Source organism: Tamandua tetradactyla, chromosome 5 (assembly GCF_023851605.1).
Source record: "Tamandua tetradactyla isolate mTamTet1 chromosome 5, mTamTet1.pri, whole genome shotgun sequence".
In the NCBI taxonomy this organism is placed as follows: domain Eukaryota; kingdom Metazoa; phylum Chordata; class Mammalia; order Pilosa; family Myrmecophagidae; genus Tamandua; species Tamandua tetradactyla.
Genome location: NC_135331.1, coordinates 46,315,936 through 46,340,255, shown reverse-complemented (window position 1 = coordinate 46,340,255; position 24,320 = coordinate 46,315,936). Strand labels below are relative to the sequence as shown.

The 24,320-nt window shown below is 40.5% G+C and overlaps 1 long non-coding RNA gene across 2 annotated transcripts in view; it reads left to right on the top strand.

The window, feature by feature from the left end:
• LOC143684122 (uncharacterized) overlaps positions 1-24,320 on the top strand; it is a 193,696-nt gene that overhangs the window by 53,257 nt on the left and 116,119 nt on the right. Inside the window, exon 3 of one of the 2 annotated variants that reach the window (XR_013175855.1) lies at positions 9,573-10,346. The exons of the other annotated variant lie outside the window; for it this stretch is intronic. This is a non-coding gene — a long non-coding RNA (uncharacterized LOC143684122). Of the gene's footprint in view, positions 1-9,572; positions 10,347-24,320 lie in introns of those variants that run through there. 2 annotated transcript variants of the gene reach the window in all.

Sequence of the window (24,320 nt, the reverse complement as noted above, 5' to 3'; positions counted from 1 at the left end):
CCCCAGTATCCTGGCCACACCCTGACTTACCTGGGCTACAAATGCGGGTCCGTTATCTGACCCTATTACCTTTGGTAGACCGAACCAGGGAAAAATTTCTTCCATAATCTTCTTGACTACGACCTGGGCCGTTTCTCTCTTAGTTGGGTAGGCTTCAACCCATCCTGAAAAGGTGTCTATAAAAACTAGTAAGTATTTAAGTCCATACTTCGCAGGTTTAATTTCAGTAAAGTCGACTTCCCAGGACTGCCCAGGTCGAGTTCCCCTTAGTCTTTTTTTTTTAAAGAGAAAGGGAGGAAGGGAAGGAAAGACAGAGAGAAGGAAGGAAGGATGGGAGGAAGAAAGGGAAACATCTTTAAACATTTTCTTGTTTTATTGTATTTTGTTTGTTTGTTTGTTTTTTACATGGGCTGGGGCCGGGAATCGAACCGAGGTCCTCCGGCATGGCAGGCAAGCACTTTGCCCGCTGAGCCACCGCGGCCCGCCCCCCTTAGTCTTTTTCCATTAGGAGTTTTGGTGGGGTAGGCGTTTACGATTTGGCACGCCTGACATTCTCTGGCTACGCAATCTGCCAGTTCTTTCCTTTTTGAGGCTGCCAGAGGGTACAATTCCCTCCGGTCTTGCAGGAGCTGCTGTAGTTTCCCTGTCCCCAAGTGAGTGAGCTGGTGGACCTGCTGTATGTAAGCTAGGGCTTCCGATTCTCCTTGGGGTGTAACCTCAGATAGTGTCCCAGGGGGTTGCTGGTTTTCCTTGGTTACTAGGACCAAGTTTATAGGGTCCCTTAATGCTGCCGCTTTTGCTTCTTCATCTGCTCGCCTATTACCCATGGTTACTGGGTCCGAGCCTCTTTGGTGGCTAGCACAGTGGACAATGGCAATTCTTTGGGAAGCATGACTGCTGCCAGGAGTTGAAGAATTTCCTCTTTGTGTTTGATTTCTTTACCAGCTGAGGTTAATAGCCCTCTTTGTTGGTAAATTGCCCCATGTACGTGGACAGTAGCAAAGGCATAACAGCTATCTGTATAGATTGTCGCTCGTTTTTCTTTCACCATTTCTAGAGCTTTTGTGAGGGCAATTAGTTCAGCTTTTTGGGCAGATGTTCCCTCCGGGAGGCTAGAAGACCAAATAACTTTTGTCCCACTGACTACCGCCACTCCCGCTCGCCTCTTACCGTGTTGGAGAAAGCTGCTTCCATCTGAAAACCAGGTTACCTCTGAGTTAGGTAATGGTTGGTCTTTTAAGTCTCTGCGGATTCCGGTCTCTTCAGCTAATATCTCTTGGCAAGTGTGCAGCACAGGTCCCGTGGTCTCGTCCGGAAGCATGGTAGCCGGGTTTAAGGCTGACGGGGCCCTGAAAGTCACCCTGTCTTTATTTAGGAGGATGCTCTGATAGTGGGTAATTCTGGCATTTGACATCCACCTATCTGGAGGCTGGCGGTTTATGCTATCCAGGGCATGAGGGGCTATGATGGTCAGCTTCTGCCCTAGAGTGAGTTTATCTGCGTCTTTTGCCAGGAGGGCAGCTGCCGTGATGGCCTTGAGACAGCGTGGCCATCTGCTGGCAACTGAATCTAATCGCTTGGACAGATAGGCCACCAGTTTCTTCCAGGGGCCTAAAGCCTGTGTTAGTACCCCTCTGGCCACGCCTCTCCTTTCCTCTATGTAGAGCATGAAAGGTTTATTCACGTCTGGGAGGGTTAAAGCTGGAGCCGACAGGAGCACTTTCTTAATGCTGTCGAAGGCTTCCTGCTGTTCTATTCCCCACTGGAAATCAGCGCTCCCTTTGAGCAAGGGGTATAGTGGGGCAGCAAGGGCTGCGAACCCTGGGATCCACAACCGGCAGAATCCCGCTGTCCCTAAGAACTCTCGTAGCTGCTTTTGGGTCATGGGTGGGGGTATCTGTGTTACAGTTTTCTTTCTAGCCTCGGTGAGCCATCGCTTTCCATTCTTACAGATTTGGGCCTTTTTGGCCGAGGCTCGGTACCCCAGTGTGGCTAGCTCACTCAACAGTTTTCGGGTTCCATACTCACAGTCCTCCTTAGTGTCTGCTGCCAACAGTAAGTTGTCCACATATTGTAGCAAGGTGACTCTGGGATGCTGAATTCTGAAGGGGCTTAAGTCTCTATGAAGAGCTTCATCAAAAATGGTGGGGGAGTTTTTGAACCCCTGAGGCAAGCATGCCCAAGTCAGTTGGCTCGAAGATCCCATCTCAGGATCGACCCACTCAAAAGCAAACAAGGGTTGACTATCCTTATGCAAGGGCAGGCAAAAGAAAGGATCTTTTAGATCAAGCACAGTATACCAAGTCTTTTCAGGATGGAGAGTGCTGAGCAGGTTATAGGGATTTGGCACAGTAGGATGTATGTCCCGTACTCTGCTATTTACTTCCCATAAGTCTTGCACCAGTCTATAGTCTCTAGTCCCTGGCTTTTTGACCGGCAATAAGGGAGTGTTCCAGGCTGATTGGCAGGGCTTTAGTACTCCCAAGCCAAGGAATTTCTCTATATGGGGCTTGATTCCTTCCCAAGCTTCCTTGCTTAAGTAGTATTGTTTTACCCGAATTGGAGAGGCGGTGGACTTTAGGGTCACTACTACTGGGGGCTGGTTGACTGCCAGCCCTAACCCGGCAACTTCTGCCCAGGAATTAGGGAATTCTTCAAGCCAGGCCTGAGGAATAGAACTTTGGAGCTGTTCTGGTTTTGCGTACAGCTGATATTCTTCCTCGACTGGCAAGGTGAGGGCAGTTATTACAGGTTGGCTTACTAGCAGGTTTAAAAATTCTACCTTTGGCCCCTTAGGATTGAAGGTGATTCTCGCCCTTAGTTTAGTTAACAAGTATCTTCCCATAAGCGGATGACTAAGGAATGACTAGGAAGGAGTGTTGAACCTTCCCCTTCCCCAGGTCCATAGTTCTTTTGGTAGTCCAGGCGCGGTAGCGACTGCCATTTGCTCCCCGCACTAAGGACCTTTTTGTAGAGAGCAGGCCTATAGGTTCTTGGAGGGCTGACACTACTGCTCCTGTGTCGACTTCAAAATTAATCGGTACCCCCTCCACATTAAATTTTGCCCTGAGCTCGGGGAGGGGTGCCGAGCTCTGACTCCCCTAGTCTTCACTTTCTAGAGCCAACGTGGCCGGTTGTTGCCAATTTGGGGGCCTAGTACCCCTCCGTTTTTTCAGACAGTTTTTGGCCCAGTGCCCAGTCTCTTTGCAGTAGGCACACTGGTCTGGACTAAGGGTGGTATGATAACACTGACCCGAGGGATTTTCTCTAGCTCGCCCTCTACCTTCCGTGTTTCTTTCAACTACTGTGGCCAGGATCTTTGTTAATTCTTTCATTCTCCTTTTCTCTCTTACCAACTCTTTTTCCTCCCTCTCTCTTTCTCTCCTTTGTTCTTTTTCCTCCTCTGTTTCTCTCTTATAAAACACTTTTTCAGCTTCTTTGACTAAATCTCACAAAGCTAGGTCCTGCAACCCGTCTAAGCGCTGCAGCTTACATCTAATGTCTGGAGCTGATTGGCCGATAAAGGCCATGGCCATTGAGGCTCTTTGATCCTCTGATTGAAGGTCAAAGGGAGTATACCTACGGTATGCTTCCATTAGTTTTTCTTTTTTTAAAAAAAAAAAAAAAGACTGAGGGTGATTCGTCCGCTCCCTGAATAATTTCTTTTACCTTGGCCAAATTGGTGGGCCGGCGTGCGGCTGCTCGGAGACCCGCTACTAGAGTCTGGCGATAGATGGACAGATGCTCCCTACCTTTAGAGGTGTTCAGGTCCCAATTAGGGCGGCGCAGCGGGAACTGATCGTCGATGACATGCTGGAGTTGGGTGGGTCTCCCATCTTGTCCGGGAACTTGCTTCCTGGCTTCCAGGAGTATCCGATCTCACTCTTCCGTGGTGAAGAGAGTCCCCAGGAGTTGTTGACAATCATCCCAAGTGGGCTGGTGAGAGAATATAAGGGACTCCACCAATCCAGTCAGCCTAGTGGGAGCCTTGGAAAAAGGAGGGTTATTGTTTTTCCAATTATATAAGTCAGAGGAGGAAAAGGGCCAGTATTGTAGAGCGGGCATTTCTCCCCCGTGTCCATCATCCACTGGAGGCCCGTACGGTCTGAGGGGGAGAGTGACCGCCACATCAGATGGGCTTTGTGCTTGTCTGCTTCGTGTACTATGTGCCAGTCCTGGTTCATCTGGGATCATCTGTTGGTGAACCTGCGGAGAGGGAATGGAAGAGGGCGGAGAGAGAGAAGTAGAGGAGGGAGAAGGTGAGCTAAGAGAAGGGGGCGTCCTGTACCAGAGCTGAAGGGTAGGGAGGAGGGGAAGAAGGACCTGCGTCGAAGAGGAGTAGATCCGATTGGGATTCCGGTAGGACTGCAGGAGGTAAGGAAGGATAGAGTTTCGGAGCTTGAGAAGGACCCGGCACCTTGATTGGGAGTACAGAGGGAGAGTCATGTTGACCAAGAAGAGTAAGAAATGGCTTTACTCATGGAAGTGGGTTTTCACACAGGTCCTGCCAAACCATGATGTAGGGCTGCTGGTCCGGGTGGCCATACGGGTCAGGGTGGAAGATGACTGACTTGACGGCCCGAATCAAGGGTAGATGAAAAGCTCCTTCCCGAGGCTATCTCACGTTAAAAGAGGGCCACTCGGCCGAGCAGAAGGTCTGCCATTTGCCTTTCTTTACAATAAGAGATTCTGACCTCTTTCCGTGACCTCCGACCAGTGTCTTAAGGTCAGAGAAAGTGGAGTCGACGTTCCCTGACCCATCTTTGGTAAACAAAAACAATTCCCAACACACAAATACAGACAGACACACACAGAGCCGGCACACCACGTTTACACAGTTTCAGAGACACAGCTCAGACTGGCCTGATGACTGTGATCGAGTCTCCCCCGTCAGAAGGGAATCAGAATCAGAGTCTGCCCTGTGGGAAGGCCTCCAGGCGTCCCCGGAGGTCCCCCAATCCCGAGGCGTCCCTCGGGAGAGTGACCTGCAACCCCTGGACACGTCTGCCGGTTGCGGTCGGGGAGTGCTCACGCGACTCTCCGACAGTCACTGCCAGTCTGACAGACTAAGCGATCGCACCTCAGACAAAAAGGCCTCACTTACCCCGAGAGAAAGAGCTGTTGGAGCCTCCCCTTACAAAGAGTCAATCTCGGTGGGACCTCCAAATGTAAGAATTCGAGAGTTTTGCCACGCAAAGGAGGACTCCAAGAGACGTTCTCTCATGCAACACGCAAGGGGTTTATTTACCACACATGCGTGGGGCTCACTGAACATGCAGGAACAGAGAGCCCTGAGCATGGGTTTGGGGAAGCCTTTTAAGGGCCAGGATAAGGGGGGGAGGGTTAGGGGGTTGAACATGAGTTACAGGTTCTGATTTATGCAGGAAGTAGATAACGAACAGTTTCACAACAATTATTTCTGGCGCCAGGAGTCATGGGGGTTGCGAGAAGCAGATAAAGTGCCAGGAGTCATGGGAGTTGCGAGAAGCAGATAAACGCCCCAGGAAAGTCCTGGGTTGTTTTTCTTCAGCCTGATGGGGCCCCTGACTCTTCTCTCTACAATTCTTATCAGATGCATAGCAATGAATATAAAATGACACAAATGCTTTTGCTGGATATTTCTGTTATTCAGAAGCTAAAATATATGGAAATAGCTAAATTAAGCAGGAAAAATTAGCTACTGTTAAGCTTTATAAAATCCCTTTTTACAAAAGTTTAAAGGACAAATTGATGTCAGCTCCAGACTTGGGGCTCCCTGACCCTATGAGAGAATTTAACCTCTGTCCATAAAAAGCAAAGCATTGCCTTAGGAGAGGTAGTGAAGCCTTTTGGAGGAAATATGTGACCAGTGGCTTATTTGATGAAACAGCTTGATAGGGTGACCCAAAGATCACCTTCTTTTTTATATACAGTGGCATTCAATTGTGAACTTCTTCAAGAAGCTGAAAAATTTACTTTAGGCTTCCCAACCCATATTCTTACCCCCTACTGTGTCCTTATCATATTAGAACAAAAAGGGGGCAATGGCTCCCTACGGAAAGATTAAGTCATTATTGAACAGTGTTGTTGAACAATTCAAATTTCATCCTAAAGACTATAAATATGCTCAATGTTGCCAACTTTCACCCAGAAAAATAATTATAAATAATTATAAAAGCATCAAGGACATTTTAAACACTGAAACTTAACTTCTATGAATACAGACCAGAAAAATCAGCATTAGAAAACCCACAGGAATGAGTGTTCCAATGGTAACAAATACATTAGAAAATGATTACTTCTATTACTAATGCTTAAACAACAAATTGAAATAGTAAAATATTATTTTATTCACATAAGAATGGTGACAAATTTAATGCCATGCTTGTGAGGTCCAAAACAAAAATAATAGAGGGCATATCATAGTAAATGTAACAGAAAATTGATATAAACAATTCCTGTCCTATGCACATACTAATGACAAAAAAGACATAAACAATGTCTGAGATTTTTGCATATTAAGTATTTTATGAAAGAAAGTTCTAGGTGGTTATCTCTGCAAATCAGAAATGGGGGGAAAGTTGCAGAACGGTTGGATTGTATTACTCAATTGCTGCCATCAGAAGCAAAATACAGCAGTTTCATAGAAATAAATATAAATATCAAGCCTATGCAAATGATAGAGGACTGGTGCAAGGTTTTCTTTGCAAATTTTCTTTGCAATGGGAATCTGCCCTGTTTACAGGGGGCTAATATGTTGAGTTAAGACACCATCTGTAGTTAAGATTTTGTTGGGAGCTTTGAGTTTGGGAAAGTAGAGAGCAAAGGCTCAATATCAATGCTAGAAAATTAGCCAAAGTATCTCCTGGCTCTGTGGACCTAACATGTCCTTATGAGGAACAAGGCTGAAGTGATTAATCTTTGGCACCATCTTTCAGTCGGAATCCGAGCTGGCCATTGGGAGAAGGTTATAAATCTGCTAGATGGGAAGGGCAAGTACAGATGGATAAAGCTAGAGATTACTGTGTGGTTTGTTTGCATGGGTGTGTGTGCATGAGAGAGAAAGACAGATTGTGAAGCAAGTTGTGTGGTGTATCATGGGAAAACACATTCAGACACAATAGAAACTTGCAGCAAATGACTGTTTTATTACTTATATACCAAGGGACCAAAAGAACAGAGAAAAACATCCCATTATGGCCGTTCTCCTGGAAAGGTCAACTGCTTGGTTCAGCATCCACAAAAATCAGATCCATGTGTCTCACTTTAGCCTGTGCTGTGGAGGGCAAGGTATTTATACAACCCAGAGGGAAGAATCTCTGCCACTGGGGAGTCCCTGCCCTGAGCAGCAGCTGGGACTGTTCATTTCTACTTTCAGGTTTAAGGTATGGTCAGGGGGCTCTATTATACTTAAACTCTTGTGGAATGGAAACGTATTCAAACAACTTCACACAAAAGAAAAGAACAGAGGCATGATAGCATGGGATTGGAAATGGCTGCTAACTGTCCATGTCTTCCCCAGCAGAGATCCATGGAAAGGAACCTACAAGACAAGATTTTAAAACACATGGCTAAGAATGATGACAATAAAATTACCCCAATGCTACTGTTTCAAACAATTAATTAATTGTATGGATCAAAGGAGTATTAAAAAAGAGATACATATACATACACATTAATGTGCCTGTGCTCATGCACACATACTTTAAATTTAAGGAAATGGAAGACAAACTTTTATTTAAAAATAAGAAATTATTTTAAAAAATCACAGGGGTTGCAGAGAATTGGCTAAAAAATAAAAATGAGTTGTGAAAATAAAATATATCCACTGAAATTTTTTTAAAAATGGAATGCACCCTAGACTTTTTAGTCAAATGGAAATTTAGTAAATTAGAAAACAATGAGAAATTTCCCTACCTGAAAAATAGATAACAAAATAAGAGCTATGAGATATCAAGAGATAAGTAGACTGAGATGATGGAATGGTAGCCCATGACAAATCTGGGATCTGTGCTGTAACTACTTGTTGAAAAGTGCTTTGAAAATTATTGCTATTTTCTTTCTTTCCTTTGTATTTATGTTTAATTATACAATAAAAGAAGTTTTAAAAAAGTGAAACAAAGAGATAGGGAAAGTGACAAGAGAATGGGGGCAATGGATAATGAAAGTAGCTATTGTTTCTGCAGTCTTTAATAAGGTAAATAAAGATAAATATAGAATTTGTTAGGACATTGTGCAGTTTTACAAATTATAATTAATTGGATGCATAAATTGCTAAAAATCTATTATAATAATGTAATAGTCATAGTTATTATTATCTTAAACATTCATCATATTGAAATATTCTGTTTTAAATCAGCACAAGAAATGAAGTGGTAGTCAAAAGATATGAGACATGTTTCAATTCAATAAATATGTTTAGAAGATGGGAAAGTAGAATACTAATTTGAAAATATTATTTTGAGCAGGGGCATAGTGGTCAAAGAGCAGGAAAGAGAGATAGCAGATATATATTACTTTTGCCTTATCCTAGAGTTCTCTAGGATAATAAATAATTTTTCTCATGGGAAAGAAATTGAAATACTTTAAAATAATTCAAGTCAATTCAATTTGTCCTAGAATTTATGTGGCTTTCACTGTTGTGACTGCATATCTTATAAAATTGATCACATTAGCCAGTTGATGTTTATGAAGATTCTAGCTGCTGTTATTTAGGCTTTATAAATAAGGGAAATGTGCAAGCTTTAAATAATCAAACAGCTTCTTGTGAAGTAAGAGAGTTGAATATAGTGTGCTTGTGTAGGAGCCAAAGGTTTAAAGCAAGACCTGCAGAATTTGTTGCAAGCAGCTGGCCTCAGGATGGCGGCAGTAAACTGTGGAGATTGTTATGTATAGCAGTCTGGGAGGAAGAGAATGTTTACCCCAAATGGTTATGTTAAGTATGAAGAACACTGAAAGATAAGAACTTTGCTCCCTCAGGAAATGCATGCATGCCTATTGACATCTTGTGGTATATAACCAGGATCTGGTTAAGAATAAAATTGTCTGAAGTCTGTCTGAAGTAAACTCAAGCTTCAGACCCCCTGAGCCCGTATGTGTCTTTCTTTCTTTCTTCCTTTCTTTTTTTCTCATCATTCCTTAATATTCTTCGAGCTCCGTTTCAGTAGGAAGCAACATGCTTGTACCTCAAATAAAACACCCAATTATACTTCTAGTAAAGCAGCAATTTTATTCTAAATGCTATTGTGTAGTCACATTTAATTCCATGCTAAGTTATGCATTTAGATATGTGTCTTTAAGATATTGAAATAAGTAATCATGTCAGGGAAATGAGCTCATCCTTTGGATTGATCAGTTTAGTACACTGGCAGTTATGTGGAGATGTGTTCCATGGAAATTAAACATAGGAATTAAAGTGAGCCCAGCAACACCAAGGAGAGTTCCTTTTGCTAAAACATCTGCAAACTTAGGCCAGCTTCTATCAAGGAAATTGGTCATGCATTGTGTGTGACAATTACATCTGATCCCAAGAGAAACCTAAAAGTTTTTCTCAAAGTTTCACTTTTATTTCACCTTTTGAAATTCCCTTTAAGGGAATGTGGAGGTTCATTGCTGCTCAGAAGACTATGGAGAGATGAACTGAAAACCGAAGGGATGTTGTAACCTACTCTTCTCCTCCTGAGATCCAAACTACAGATGCCAGGTTTGTAATTTATTCCTTTCAACTATAACTTTTTAAATTGTTACAGTGCTGCATGCTAACAAGTCCCCTGGCATGCTCAGAGCTGGGGTTTAATGTAAAGGGAGGGTTACATTTGTACTTTCCAAAGTGAAAACAGTAAGCTGCAGGATGTTGCTAAATAAGGAAGACAAAGCTGCTTTTCCAGATTTTTTTACTATTCTGTGAGAGAGAATTTATATTTTTCCTTAGTCCCTAGTATTTTTTATGAATGTAATTTTATTGAGCTATATTCACATGCCTTATAATCATACAAAATGCACACTCAATGGTTCAGGATATCATCATATAGTTGTGCATTCATCATCACAATTGATTTTTGAATGCTTTCATTACTGTATAAACAAAGTAAGAGTAAAAATAGGAGTTAAAGTTAAAAACACAAAAAACATGCCATTTCCCAAATCTCCCCCCTGACATTTATTTAATTTTTGTCTTTATTGTCTTTTCATCTGCCCATATATTGGATAAAGGGAGTATCAGCCACAAGGTTTTCACAATCACAAGGTCACACAGTAAAAGCTATATAGTTATACAATCATATTTAAGAATTACAGCTACTGAATTACAGTTAAGTTTCAGGAATTTCCTTCTAGCTACACCAATATGCCAACAACTAAAAAGGAATATCTATATGATACATAAGAATAACCTCCAGGGCGGGCCGCGGTGGCTCAGCGGGCAAAGTGCTTGCCTGCCATGCCGGAGGACCTCGGTTCGATTCCCGGCCCCAGCCCATGTAAAAAACAAACAAACAAACAAAATACAATAAAACAAGAAAATGTTTAAAGATGTTTCCTATCCTTCCTTCCTTCTCTCTGTCTTTCCTTCCCTTCCTCCCTCTAAAAAAAAAAAAAAAAAAAAAAAAAAAAAAAAAAAAAAAGAATAACCTCCAGAATGACCTCCCAATTCTATTTGAAATCCCTCAGCCCCTGAAATTTCATTTTGTTTTGTTTCTTTGCCCATTTTTGACAAGAAGTATTTCTAAATCCCACAATGCAAGGGCTAGGCTCATCCCCAGGAGTCATGCCTCACATAGGGCTGTGGGTAGTGACTTTACCTGCAGAACTGGCTTAAATAGAGAGACCACATCTGAGCAACAAAAGATGTTTTCTGGGGGTGACACTTAGGCATAATTATGTTATCTTTGCTTCTCCTTTATAGACAAAAATTTCATAAGGGCAAGCCCCAAGTTGAGGGCGTGACCTATTAAATTGGCAGTCCACAATGCTTGTAAGAATGTAGGATCTTCCCCAGGTGGGGAAGTTTAAAATTTCCACATTTTCTCCTGGACAAGGTTCATGTTCCGCTTGGCCAAACCCTGGGCTTAATGCGTCCCCACACCCACGGGGGTACAGACATTGCTGTCTGAGCTCCTGGTTTCAGGGCCCCTTTTCTGGTCTTCCACTCTTCCCTGTGGACCCCTAAGGGATCCAAACCCCATTTCATTCTAACATGCCCCATATTGGCCGCAGCAGGTGTGACCATTAGAGAGGGTTGCTCAGGCTCCAAGAATGCCCCAGAACAACCCGTGTCCCCTTCACCAGGTAGAGCTCACACCTGCCTTTCTTCCTTCCCCACTTGATGTAGGCTGTGTGCAGTAGTTCAGACAGGGAACCTCGCTTGGGTAGAGGAGGACAGGAGGGGTTTGACTCCCCAACCCCTCTTCACAAGGGCTCCGTTTCACCTTGCCCTCACCCTGGAATCAGATCCCATTGCAGTGTAAGACACACCCAGTCACCTTTTGTGCAGGTGGGGTTAAGGAGGCTCAGGTTCCTGTGGTGGTTACCTGAGTCGGGCTGGGGCCACTTTGCCAAATCCATCTGCATCCACTCTAAGCCCTTTGCCCCTTTCCTCATGGGGCACTAACGGCAAAGAGCTAACCTTGCCCAGTCCCGCCCTTCCTGCTCTTCCACACCCCACATTTCTGCTTCTGTCTTTCCTCTTCACAGACCACCAATGAGCAGTTGTGTTGTTCTGTGTTCAGTGCTCACACTTAGTGTCCATCTGCTATATTACCATGTCAAAGGTTCACCCTCATTGCCTCCCCCTCTTCTGTGCCTATGCTCCCCTCCCAAGGTGCTCTTTGCTGAAAGAGAGTCTAGGGTAGAGCAGGCTGGGTTCCTGACTACCCCAGTCACAGAGCAGGTGGGGCCCATTCCATAGGGTTAGCATGCTATAGCAGAGTGAAGAAGGAGGCCCTCGGAGACCATTTAGGGTGTAGTCACCTTCTTCTCCCCTTGTTTTATCAGGGGAGGAAGGAGGCATTATCTGTCTCAAACTGGGGCCCTCCCCTTGTTTCTTATTTTCAGGTAATTGAAATTAAATCCCTTTTTTGAAAAAAATAATACTTTTGAGCAAAATGCTATAAACAAAATGGCTATAAACATCTTTTGCTGTTGAAATGGTCACAGGAGTTTTTTGATCTGCACAAAGGCATGCCTCCCTCAAATGACTTTATCCATTCTTTTACTGAGTCCACAGATATTTACTGAGGACCAAATATGTATGAGGAAATGTACTAATCATTGCAGGTATGACTATGGAAAAATACATAAATTCCTTTTCTAAGATTTTGCATTCTAGTGGGATAGAAAAATATGCATAGTAATTAATAGAATTTTAAAGCGTTTTAGATGTAGGAAAGTGCCAATGGCAAAAAATAAATAAAACAAGGATGAGGGATGGTAAATGTGGGATTAAAATATCATCCAAGAATGAGCTCACTGAGAAAATGATATCAGAAACAAGATCTAGAGAAAGGAATTGACCTAGGGAGGATTATGGAGTAAAATATCCAGGCCAAAAGCACTTTTCATTGTTAAATTGCTCAGGTGTGTTGTCTAGCATGTTTGAAAACCAATGATGTGGGTAAAGTTGTGCCCCCAAAAAGATACATTAAAATCCCAACACCCGGTTCTGTGAATGTGACCTTATTTATAAATAAGATTCATTCTTGGTTGTGTATGATTATAAAACAACAATGATCTGATTCCTGTAACAAACACATAATAATTCCTTTGCCTATTGATAAACAAAATGCTGTTGTTTCCCATGGCTAAATACCACACACCAACTGAAAGAATGATCTATTTGTATGAGCAATGACTTGAATAAATCTCAAATACAGAATGAATAAACAATTTTGTGATTTCATCAACATGGCAATGTAAACAGCTACTCAAAATCTCACAGAGGTTCAGAGCTTAAAAAGATCAATTCTGGGTTGTTCAGAAATCCTGAAGAGGATATGAACTGGAGAGGGATCCTACAAATTCCAACCTGAATCAAAAGATTATCAGGTAGGAAATTTCTGTCCGGAACGGCCAGTTCTCTCCCCTCCCCTCATGAGAAAATCAAAGTGCAGGATGGGCAAAGAAACAGCAGCAGGGACCTCTCCCAATGGGGACACAGAACATGTATTCTCTCACAGCAGTGGGACAGACCCTCATCTGTTGAGACCTGGGAGATGGGGGAGAGAATTTCAAGGCCCAGGTCAATGAGAGACAGACGGGCTGAGTACGCATGCGTCTCCAGCCTTTGATCCAAAAGTCCTCCTCCCACTCCTGTGAGAAATGGGGTGATAGACCTTATCCCTGCCTGGGTGAAGTTAAAGACTGGGACAGCTGGGATGTCCTCCACTATAAATAAGGTGGGACACAGACCCAGAGTAAGCAGATTTTGGCCAGCAAGAGAGGGACCAAGAACTCTGCAGTCAACCTGATCTGCTGAAGCACAGCTTGTGCTCCAAAGGCACAGGACTCTAAGGATGATAAAGGTATCAAGTAACACCATCTTCTGGACAGAAAAGAAAGTGCAAGAAAATTGAAATGTTTTTTCAGAAATTAGCCACCCCTGTTTTGGCTGAGAAACAGACTACCCAACTGTTAGAGCAGAGCCCTTAGAAAAACCTGGCCTTGCAGGGTGGTAGTAAACAGAACACCCCAGGGAGACAGCAGACTTGTTTTACTCACAGAGACATTGGTGAGGTGACCAGTGTCTACTCCCACCCCTGCTGTAGGTGTCTGGTTTGGGGTAGAAACGGGGGGGTGGGGGTGGGGTGGGCGCAGAACAAATCTGACAGCTTGCCAGTGAGAGTGACTAACAGAAAACAAATCTGACCATCAGAATAAACCTAAGGAGAAGAGATAAATTACCTCTAGAATAAACCCACCAAGGAAATCAGCTGTCTCAATATCAGCAAAAAATTATGACTCAAACCAGGAAGAACAAAAATCTGGCCCAACAAAAGGAAGAGAGACCTCAATTGAGATGAAGGATTTGAAACAATTAATTACTGATGTTAAAACAAGTCTTCTAAATCAATTCAATGAGTTGAAGGAAAATATTGAAAATGATATGAAGGACATGAAAAAATACACAGAAGAACTTGAAAGCTTGAAAGAATAAATGACAGAACTTATGGGAATGAAGGACACAAAAATAGAAGAGATTAAAAACAAGATGGAGACATACAACAGCAGATTTGAGGAGGCAAAAGAAAGGATTAGTGAATTAGAAGACAGGACATCTGAAATTCTACACACAAAAGAACAAATAGGGGGAAAAAATGAAAGAATTTGAGCAGGGTCTCGGGGAACCAAATGACAACAAATACACAAATATATATGTTATGGGTGTCCCAAAGGAAAAGATAGGGGACCATAGGCAGAAAGAATAATGGAGGTAAACATAAATGAAAATTTCCCAACTCTTATGAAAGACATAAAATTGCAAATCCAAGAAGAGCAGCATATCCCACACAGAATAGGTTCAAATAGACCTACACTAAGGCACTTTTTAATCAAATTGTCAAATGCCAAAGACAAAAAGAGTTCTGAAAGCAACAAGAGAAAAGTGATCTATGACATAAAAGGGAATCTTGATAAGAGTTGGTAAGATTAAGTGTGGATCTCTCAGCAGAAAGAATGGAGGTGAGAAAGCAGTCGGATGATACACTTAAGTTACCGAAAGAGAAGATTTGCCAACAAAGAATTCTTTATCCTGTATACAATATGATACTCTATATGACTTGCTGGAGAGGATAAAAATAATTAATCATTACTGGAGGTAAGAGATGATGAGAGTTTGACTATTCTCATGTAGCACTATGAAGGGATAATTTGGAGCAATGAAATTTTCTATATCCTGAATTTGATGGTGAATACTCATGGAACTGTTCACAAAAATAAAGTAAATTTTACTTTGTTAGGAGTCAATCAACAATAATAGAAAACACCAATAAAATTGTAGGTGCTTCAGATACCTTTCATGCTTTCCTGGTTCCTGGTTACTTTAACCTAATATCCATCTCTATGAATTTCTTCTTCTAGACATTTCATATCAGTGGAACCACACGATATTAGTTCCTTTGTTTCTGGCTTATTTCACCCAACATAATGTTTTCAACGTATACTGTTAAGGCATCAAAATAAAGTTCTGGCATATTGTACCATATGGATGAACGTCAAAAAGTGCATAACTTTGAAATAAAAATAATTGATTTATAAATATATGGCAATAAAGCATAATGTAGATAGAAATATCTACCATAAAAATAATCCAAAGATGCAATAAGAATAGATTATATATTTATTTTATAAATATCAAAATATTGGTTTATCCAACATGTATAATCAATCTTATATTGTGTTTACTCTATAACTCTTAAAAATTTATTTTGTATTCATTTCCACAGAGAAAAGTTGCATTTGCTTTACGTTATTCCCCTTTTGTTATGGAATGAATCAGGTCCAGCATGAAATCATGTTCATGTCTTAATCCTGGTTCTGTGAATGAGAACTAATTTGTAAATAGCACCTTCAAAGATCCTCTTACTTAAAGTGTTGCTAAACTAAATCTGTGTGGATTTAATGCAATATGAATGGAAGCCTTTTATGCAGAGGAAATTTGGACACAGGAGGAGACAGGGAGAAAGGTCCATGTGACAAAGGTAGAGATTGAGGAATGGAATGCTGGTAATTCGCAACCATAAGTCTAAAGTCTTCAGAGAAAATGTAATCCTGCCAACATTTTAATTTTGGACATATAGCTTCCAAAAACATGAGGAAATAAGTTCTTGTTGATTAAGCCAACTAAGAGTGGGACTTGTAGGAGGAATCCTGGTAAATTAGGGCCCCTTTCCTCTTCTCTTCTGAACTACTGCTAAGAGAATACCATGATTTTAGTTTATAGCTTCGATGTCCCTTAACTGCTTTAAAACTCGCATCACTTTAGATCACATATTGCGGTTTGTGTAATATTTTCTGATCTTTCTCTATGATAGCATTTTTTTCTTCCTCGAACCATGTTTGATTTCAATGATTATAGTAAATGTTTATGTAATCTCCATTTGTATATTTATAAAATGTCTTCATTTTACAAATTCTGTAATTATTGATTTTTTTCCCTTTTTATTTCTTTCAACATTTTGTATTATGCATACACAGTATATTGACTCTAAATGACTAATTGCTCCAACTGTTTTGGACACCCACTTGCTGTATAAGGTGGATGCTGATGCATGTGATAGTTTCACCAGGAGGACTTTTCATTGGGGTGTATTTATGTACTAGAAATGTGGAAATATCTGGGAAGCTATTGGTTTCTGCATAAGATAGTGGTTTATTTGTGATTTCAATGATCCTGTTTAGTAATGCTTATTTTTAATCTAACTTCCATGACTTAAGAAGGTATACATCATGAATCCTATGAGGCAAACAGGCACTTAAAGTTTCATGAAAGTGGAGGAACAGCTAGAAAAGGGACAGGAAGATGACTGAGGAGGTGATACCAGAGTGCAAATGACCTGGGAGTGTATTCTACACCACATGGGGAAGCCCTGGTTACAAAAGCTGAAAAACCGAGATGCAGAAAACTGGAGACCAACCAGCTACTGTAAACAGTCTAATGCATCCCTTTCCAAAAGGAAGTCAGAATCCCTCAAAAGTGCATGATGGGGAGAGAGGGACTAAGAAGTAAGCCAAGCTGTGCTCCCTGTTGTTACCCTCAGGCACACTGCCTCTGCCCCATGACCCATCGCTTACCCCACACCTGACACACCTGAACCCTGTCACCCTCACACCCCATATGCAGCACTCCAGCCAACCCCACTCAGATTTGTCACATGTATCCTCACCCCACATCCCCACCCTGAGCATGCACAAACCTGCCCCAGCCCAACCCACCTCTCCCACACAAGTACACAGTCTCACTTCTCTGAAGACCTGCCCACCCATGCCCAACCCCTCAATCCCTCTCCCCCTCCCCATCCCTGCAGATGGTTACCAGCACATCAAGGTTGCAGGTGCTTAATTTCATATCCAAACTACACCCACCCTCAGCCTCTACAGTCATGCAACCTGATCGTGCCCCCCCCCAAGCTCTCTGCACATGTACCTCAGCCTAAGACCCTTCCAGATCCATTCACACACATGTGTGTGCCCCCATCATGCAACCCAGCTCTAGGCAAGTGCTGATGTGTGCATCCCAGCGACACCCACCCCCAGCCCAAGCAGATGCAACCCCAGCCCATCAACCCTGAGCTCTGCACATGTGCACACAAGGGCCCCACTGCCTCAGACCAGTGTACACTAGGGCCCTGCCCCCTAGACCAGTGCACACCAGGGCCCTGCCCACCACACCCATGCTCCTGTGTAACCAAATATCCTGCCACCAGGCATCACACATTCATGCACTGACCTCTTGATTCCAACCTACTGCCCTACACACATCACCTTTGCCTTAACCCCCAACACAAGCACCCTTCTCCCACACCAGACAGTGCTCAATGCACATCTGTGATACATAGCCCCCACCCTGCACACATGCACACCTGCTCCAACCCCCTGCACCTGTGCACTTGTGCCAGGGCCCTACCCACCTGACATCACCTGTCCCTGACCCAGGTTCTGCAACCCCTGTGACCTGTGTCACACCCCTACACATTCTTAACATCCACATCCCAGGCCTCCTGGCCTCTCTCCCCATGTAAGGACACACCTGCCCCCTCCCTCCCCATGCTCCTAGCTCTGTGACACCTATCCTACACCCTGATACCCATGGCCTCTACACTCTGTGTGCCCACCCACATCCTGCTTGCATGCCAGCAACCATGCATCTGCATAGCTTCCCCATTCATGTCACACAATGTCCTATGTGTCCACTAACCACACCGTGCTCCTATGCTTCAAGGCATGCCTGAGCTGAATCACATCCCCACAATCCCCACACTACACTTCCACAGCCCCATGCTCCAAACACCATGTTCACAGACAATAGCATAGCATCCCCAACCTGTTTCTATACCTATGATGCAGCTCACCATCACACTGTTGTGCACAACCCCAAGCCCTGCATCCTACACCACATCCATCCAACAAATCCAAACCTTTAGACTACTGAAAAAAATCAATTTCCAAAGTAACCCTACCAAGGTATTTACATGCCTCCAAGATAGCAGAAGATCACTAAGCATAATAAGATGCAGACAGATACAGCCCAGCCTAATGACCAAATTAAAACACCATAGGAGAGAGGAGAGACTTTGGAACAACTAGCCAAAAATGTTAACTCTACTAAATATAATCAGTGGGATGGCTAATGATTTAAAGGAGATCAAGAAGACACTAGAAGAATATAAAGAGGAATTTGAAAGAAGAAATGAAAAAATAGCAGATATCACTGAGGTTAAAGATGCTGCAGACCAAATAAAAAAAACATACTAGAGATACACAAAAAGAGATTTGAAGAGGCAGGAGAAACAATAAGTGAATTAGAGAACAGGACAGCTGATTTTGAACACAGAAAACATCAAATGGCAAAAAAAAAAAAAAAAGGAAAACTTTGAACTGGATCTCAGGGACATGTGGACAAAACAAAGCACATAAATTTAAGAGTCATTGTTGTGCCAGAAGGAAAAGAGAAGAGTAAAGGGCTAGGAAGATTACTTGAGGACATAATGAGGGAAAACTTCCCAACCCTTATAAAGGACTTAAATATGCAAGCCAAAGAAGTCCAACAAACTGCAAATAGAATAAATCCAAATAGGCCTTCACAAAGACACATACTAATGAGTCTGTGAAATGTTGAATAGAAGCAGAAAATCATGAAAACGGCAAGAGAAAAACAATCTGCTACTTACAAGGGAAACCACATGAGACTGAGTTCAGACTAAACTGGCACTATGAAGGCAAGAAGGTGATAATATCATATATCTAAAATCCTGAAAGAGAAAGATATCTATCCAAGAATACTGTACCCAGTCAAATTGTCCTTCAAGATTGAGAGAAAGATTAAAAATTTCACAGACAAAAAATGCTGAAAGAATTTATCAACGAGACACTGTCTGTGGTAGTTAGATTCAGTTGTCAACTTGGCCAGGTGAAGGCACTTAGTTTTGTTGCTGCAGACATGAGCCAATGATATGTGAACCTCACTGTTGCTAATTACATCTGCAGTTGGCTAGGAGGAATGCCTGCTGCAATGAATGACATTTGACTTAATTGACTGGTGCTTAAATGAGAGAACACAAGGTAGCACAGCCCAAGCAGCTCAGCATATCTCGTCTCAGCACTGGCAGCTCATCCCAGGCCTTTGGAGATGCAGAAAGGAATCACAGCAGGGAAAGTTATTGGAACCCAGAGGCCCGGAGAGAAGGCCAGCAGAGATTACCCTGAGCCTTCCCACGTAAGAAAGAACCTCAGATGAAAATTAGCTGCCTTTCTTCTGAAGAACTAACAAAATAAATCCCCTTTTATTAAAAACCAATACATCTCTGGTGTGTTGCATTCTGGCAGCTAGCAAACTAGAACACTGCCCCCTACAAGAAATACTACAGAAAGTTCTCCTAGCTGAAAAAAAAAAAGAAGAGGGAGTCTTCCTCCCCTGGGAGAGGGCACAGAATTGATGAGCATCAGTAAGGGTGAAAAGAGAAAAAGGAAAAATAATATTCAGACCTGACAAATAAAATCCAGATGATAAGATGGTAGGTTCAAGAAATGCCTTTATAGAAATAACTTTGAATGTTAAAAGACTAAACTTACCAATTAAAAGATACAGATTGGAAAAATGGATTAAGAAGTATTATCCAAAGATAAAAACAAACAAAAAAAGAACAAAAATTGAAGACTTAACTGCTTACTTGGAGAACTTGAGGGAAAACAGCAAACTAACCTCAAAGTAAATAAAAGAGACATAACAAATAATAAAGCAGAGTTAAATGAATGGGAGAACAAAAGAACAAGAGAAAGAAACAATAAAACAAAAAGTTGGTTCTTTGAGAAAATCAACAAAATCAATGGACCACTAACAAGGCTGACAAAAAGAGAGGGAAGATGCAAATAAACAAAATAAAAAATGAAAGAGGGGCATTACCACAGACCCTGAAGAAATCATAAGAGGATATTTTGAATAACTATACACCAACAAACTAGACAACTTAGATGAAATGGACAAATTCCTGCAGACATACAAATAACTTACACTGACTCAGGAAGAAATAGAAGATCTCAACAAACCAATCACAAGTAAAGAAATTCAATCACTGATAAAAAATCTTCCTACAAAGAAAAGTCCAGGGCCAGATGGCTTCACAGGAGAATTTTCCAAAACATTCTAAAAAGAACTGACACCAATCCTGCTCAAGCTTTTCCTAAAAATTGACTAAAAAGGAAACTACCTAATTCATTTTATGAAGCTAACATCACTTTAATATCAAAACCAGGTAAAGATGCTATAAGAAAGGAAAGCTACAGTTCAATCAGCCTAATGAGCATAGATGCAAGCATGTTCAACAAAATACTAGTAAATCAATCCCAACAACACATTAAAATGACTTTCCTCTGAAGAACTAACAAAATTAATCTCCTTTTATTAAAAGCCAATCAGTCTCTGGTATGTTGCATTCTGGCTTTATACCAGGAATGTTAGGATGGTTTAATACAAGAAAATCAATTAATGTAATATAGCACATTAACAAATCAAAAGGGAAAATTGATGCTGAAAAAGTAGTCAACAAAATTCAACATTGTTTTCTAATAAAAACAGTTCAAAAGCTAGGAATCAAAGATAACTTCCTCAATATGATAAAGGGCATATATGAAAGCTGATAGCCAACATCATTCTCAGTGGAGAGAGACTGAAAGCTTCCTCCTGAGATCAAGAATGATGCAAGGATGCCCACTATTACCACCACTATTCAACCTTGTATTAGAAGTTGTAGCAAGAGCAATCAGGCAGGCAAAGAAATAAAACAAGAAACTATGCCAAAGCTCTACTGTCATATTATCTCACTCACCAGTTGAAATAATTAAAGTATTGTAGACTCCTTGGGCATATTATTATTATTCATTCTCTGTATTAGATTGCTTATATCAACCCAGCGTAGGTGATGACAATTCAAAAGTGAATGTGATGATCTCACCCACCAAATTTTACTTTTAGTAAGCTTTCATTTTATATACTCATTTGGGGTTTTCAGTCAAATGGCAAATGGGTTATGCATGATGAATTTTTTTCAGAGAAAGATATCAGAATCCCAAGAGAATAGCGCTCCATGATTTAACTCTGATAATGAAATGAATACTAATTTGGGTGATGCCTTATTTATATCACAATATGACAATGACTCCCTCATTGTGCTATTTACAAATATAAAAATATAAAAAATAAAATCCCAAATTTATTTTAAAAATATAACTATTCTTTTAAATATTTATTCATTATTGTATATTTATTTTCATTATGTCTGTTTTAGAAGATTCTCTTTAATCTTCAAACTTTTCTTTAGATGGTCTGCTAAATATTTCAGAGCTTTTACTTTCTTTCACTATTATATATGCCTTATATTCATGTATGGTTTTCTATTGCTATTAGTTTTCACATTATACAAGTCTATATTTTAAGTTTTGGTTAATTGTGCTGCTTTTCTGTTATGCTCGCACACTTTTTTTTGTTTTGTTTTTATTTGCATGGGCAGGAACTGGGAACTTGAACCCGGGTCTCCGGCATGGCAGCGAGAGCTGAGCCACAGTTGCGAGGCTCACTCAAACACTTTTACATTGAATAATATGGAAACCATTTTTCTTTTTATGATTTTTACTTTCAATTCAATTGTATGATATTAGTATCATTCACCCTGCATTTTGGAGGAGGAGGGTGCTATAACTACAGAAAAGTTTGCCCTGTCCTGAAATCTTCAAAATAGAGCAGCAATTTTACCAATAATTCACTCCAAAATGTTGCATATTTTTCTGTCATGTTTATACAATATTCATAATATGTACATTATGTCTGAAATCCACTGCTGAAAACAAGTCTCCTATGATTTATTCATTAGAAATTATGAAAAATAATATGTATATTTGGAAAGCTACCATGGCTCTCTAATATTTACATAATCATTTTCATGTATAGATGTGCAGTTCTGCATATTATGTTATTATAATATTGTTTTATGTGCATTAGACAAGAAAAATACTAATGAAATAAAGCAGAGCTTACTTCAGATTACAATGACATTTAAAATATTTTTCTCTACTTCCTCCCCAAAACAAATTTAAATGAGAGTGAAATTAATAGAAAATGCATACCCACAAAGGCAAAGAGGAGAAAAGAAGCCACTGCAAGGGGAACTATCACATAATTTGTATAAGAGATTTCCTATAAAGAAGGATTAAAACTCCACATCTGCTCTCAACCTTAGAATTGTAAGAGCTACTATTTTCCAGTAGTTGAAAGTACAGTCTGTAGAGACTGAAGCATCTTATCCTGAAGACAGAATATATGGTAAAGAGGTCATCAGTCAGTATGAAAGTCAAAGTTATAAGTCAGTATGAAAGATACACATTTCAAAGGGTATTCAGTAAAAACAGATATTATATATACACACATATATATATATGACTCCTTGTGAAAATTGGTCCTTAAGACCCCTTAAAATCCCACATCTCTGATTAATGAAATTGTGGTAATTACCAGCCCAGTCCATGCTCATTGTACTTCTATTAAACTTTCCCCTCATAATTATCTTACACACTAAAATCACCATGTGTTTGTGAAAAGTCACTAATTAAAAAGCAGAGACCAAAGGAAGAATAATATTGAGAAAACAATGAAATCCAGAGGTGATAGCATTACCAATAATAGAAGAAAAAATGGAAAACCCATAATTTCAAAACCTCAAAAGATAAAATAAAAAGAAGATAATCCTTTCAATGAGTATAATTAAAAAAATCCATCAGAAAACTTGAAAGAGTTCTTAATATGTGAAAATTCTACACCAGAAATAAAATTGTGTCATAGAAATGGTGGAAAAAGAGTTGAGGCACATTTCTAAAGAGTAAATCATTTAATAGAAATATCAAAAATTGTATGAATGAAGGAAATCTAATAAAATTCTAGAAAGTAGAAAAAGGTAGAAAAGGGAGGATTGCAAAAATAAAATAAAATAGGATCATTCTTCAGAATAAAGGAAGTGAATTTTTAAAAGGGTCCAGAGGGGAAAAAAATAAAACCATAAGTTAAAAACAGTTAAAATAAAAGCACTCACCATTCTATATCTTGGTGAATTTTCAACATCCTACTTATAGAGAGAGTCCTCTAAGGTTATCCAATGACAAGAAGAAAATAGAGTAATGATGAATTTTATTGGGAAGAGTCTGTAATATGTGTACTTGAACTGGGGATGGGATTATGGAGAAATATTAAAATTCTTAGAAAAAAATGTCCAATTTAATTTTTTCACACAATCAGAGCAGCAACCTATGAGAGTAGCTTTCTTGCATGTCTGGAATGTGTTTACTGGTTGATTGCTTAGGTGCTCTCAATTGTAACATTATTATGCTACTTACAGAATTGTAGGTTTAGAATTAATTTCTCTCAAAAATTAAAGCTCCACCCCAAAAGCAGTCGTGTTTCTATGTAATAGTGATGAACAATCTGAAGAAGGAATGAAGAAAAAACTTCATTTAAAATAGTAACTAAAAGAATCAACTATGTAGTAATAAATCTAACAAAGAACATAAAGTACTTGAACACAGAGATCTACATGATATTGCTGAAAATAAATTTTAAAAGAACTAAATATATGGAAAGGCATTCCATGTTCCTGGATTGGAAGATTAAATAGTATTCATATGTCAATTCTACACAAAGCAATTTACAGATTCAACACAATCACAGTCAAAATTCCAACATCCTTCTTTGCAGAAATTGTAAAGTCAAACATCAAATTACATGTAAGGGTAAGCTGTCCCAAATAAACAAAGCTGTCCTGAGGAAGAACAAAGCTGCAGGACCTACTTCCCAAGCTTAAAACCTGTTATACAGCCATTGTACTCAAAATAGCATGCCACTGGTGCAAGGACAGACATACAGACCAATTGAATAAAATTGAGAGTACAGAAATCAACCCTCACAGTAATGACCAATTGATTATTGACAAGGATGCCAAGCACACTCCATGAAAGAAAGACAAGCCTTTTTAGCAAATTGTGTTTGGAAAACTGGATGTCCATAAGCAAAACAATTAAGGTGAGCCCCTACATAGCAGTATATTTAGAATTGACTCAAAATACATCATAAACCTAAATAAAGGCACTAG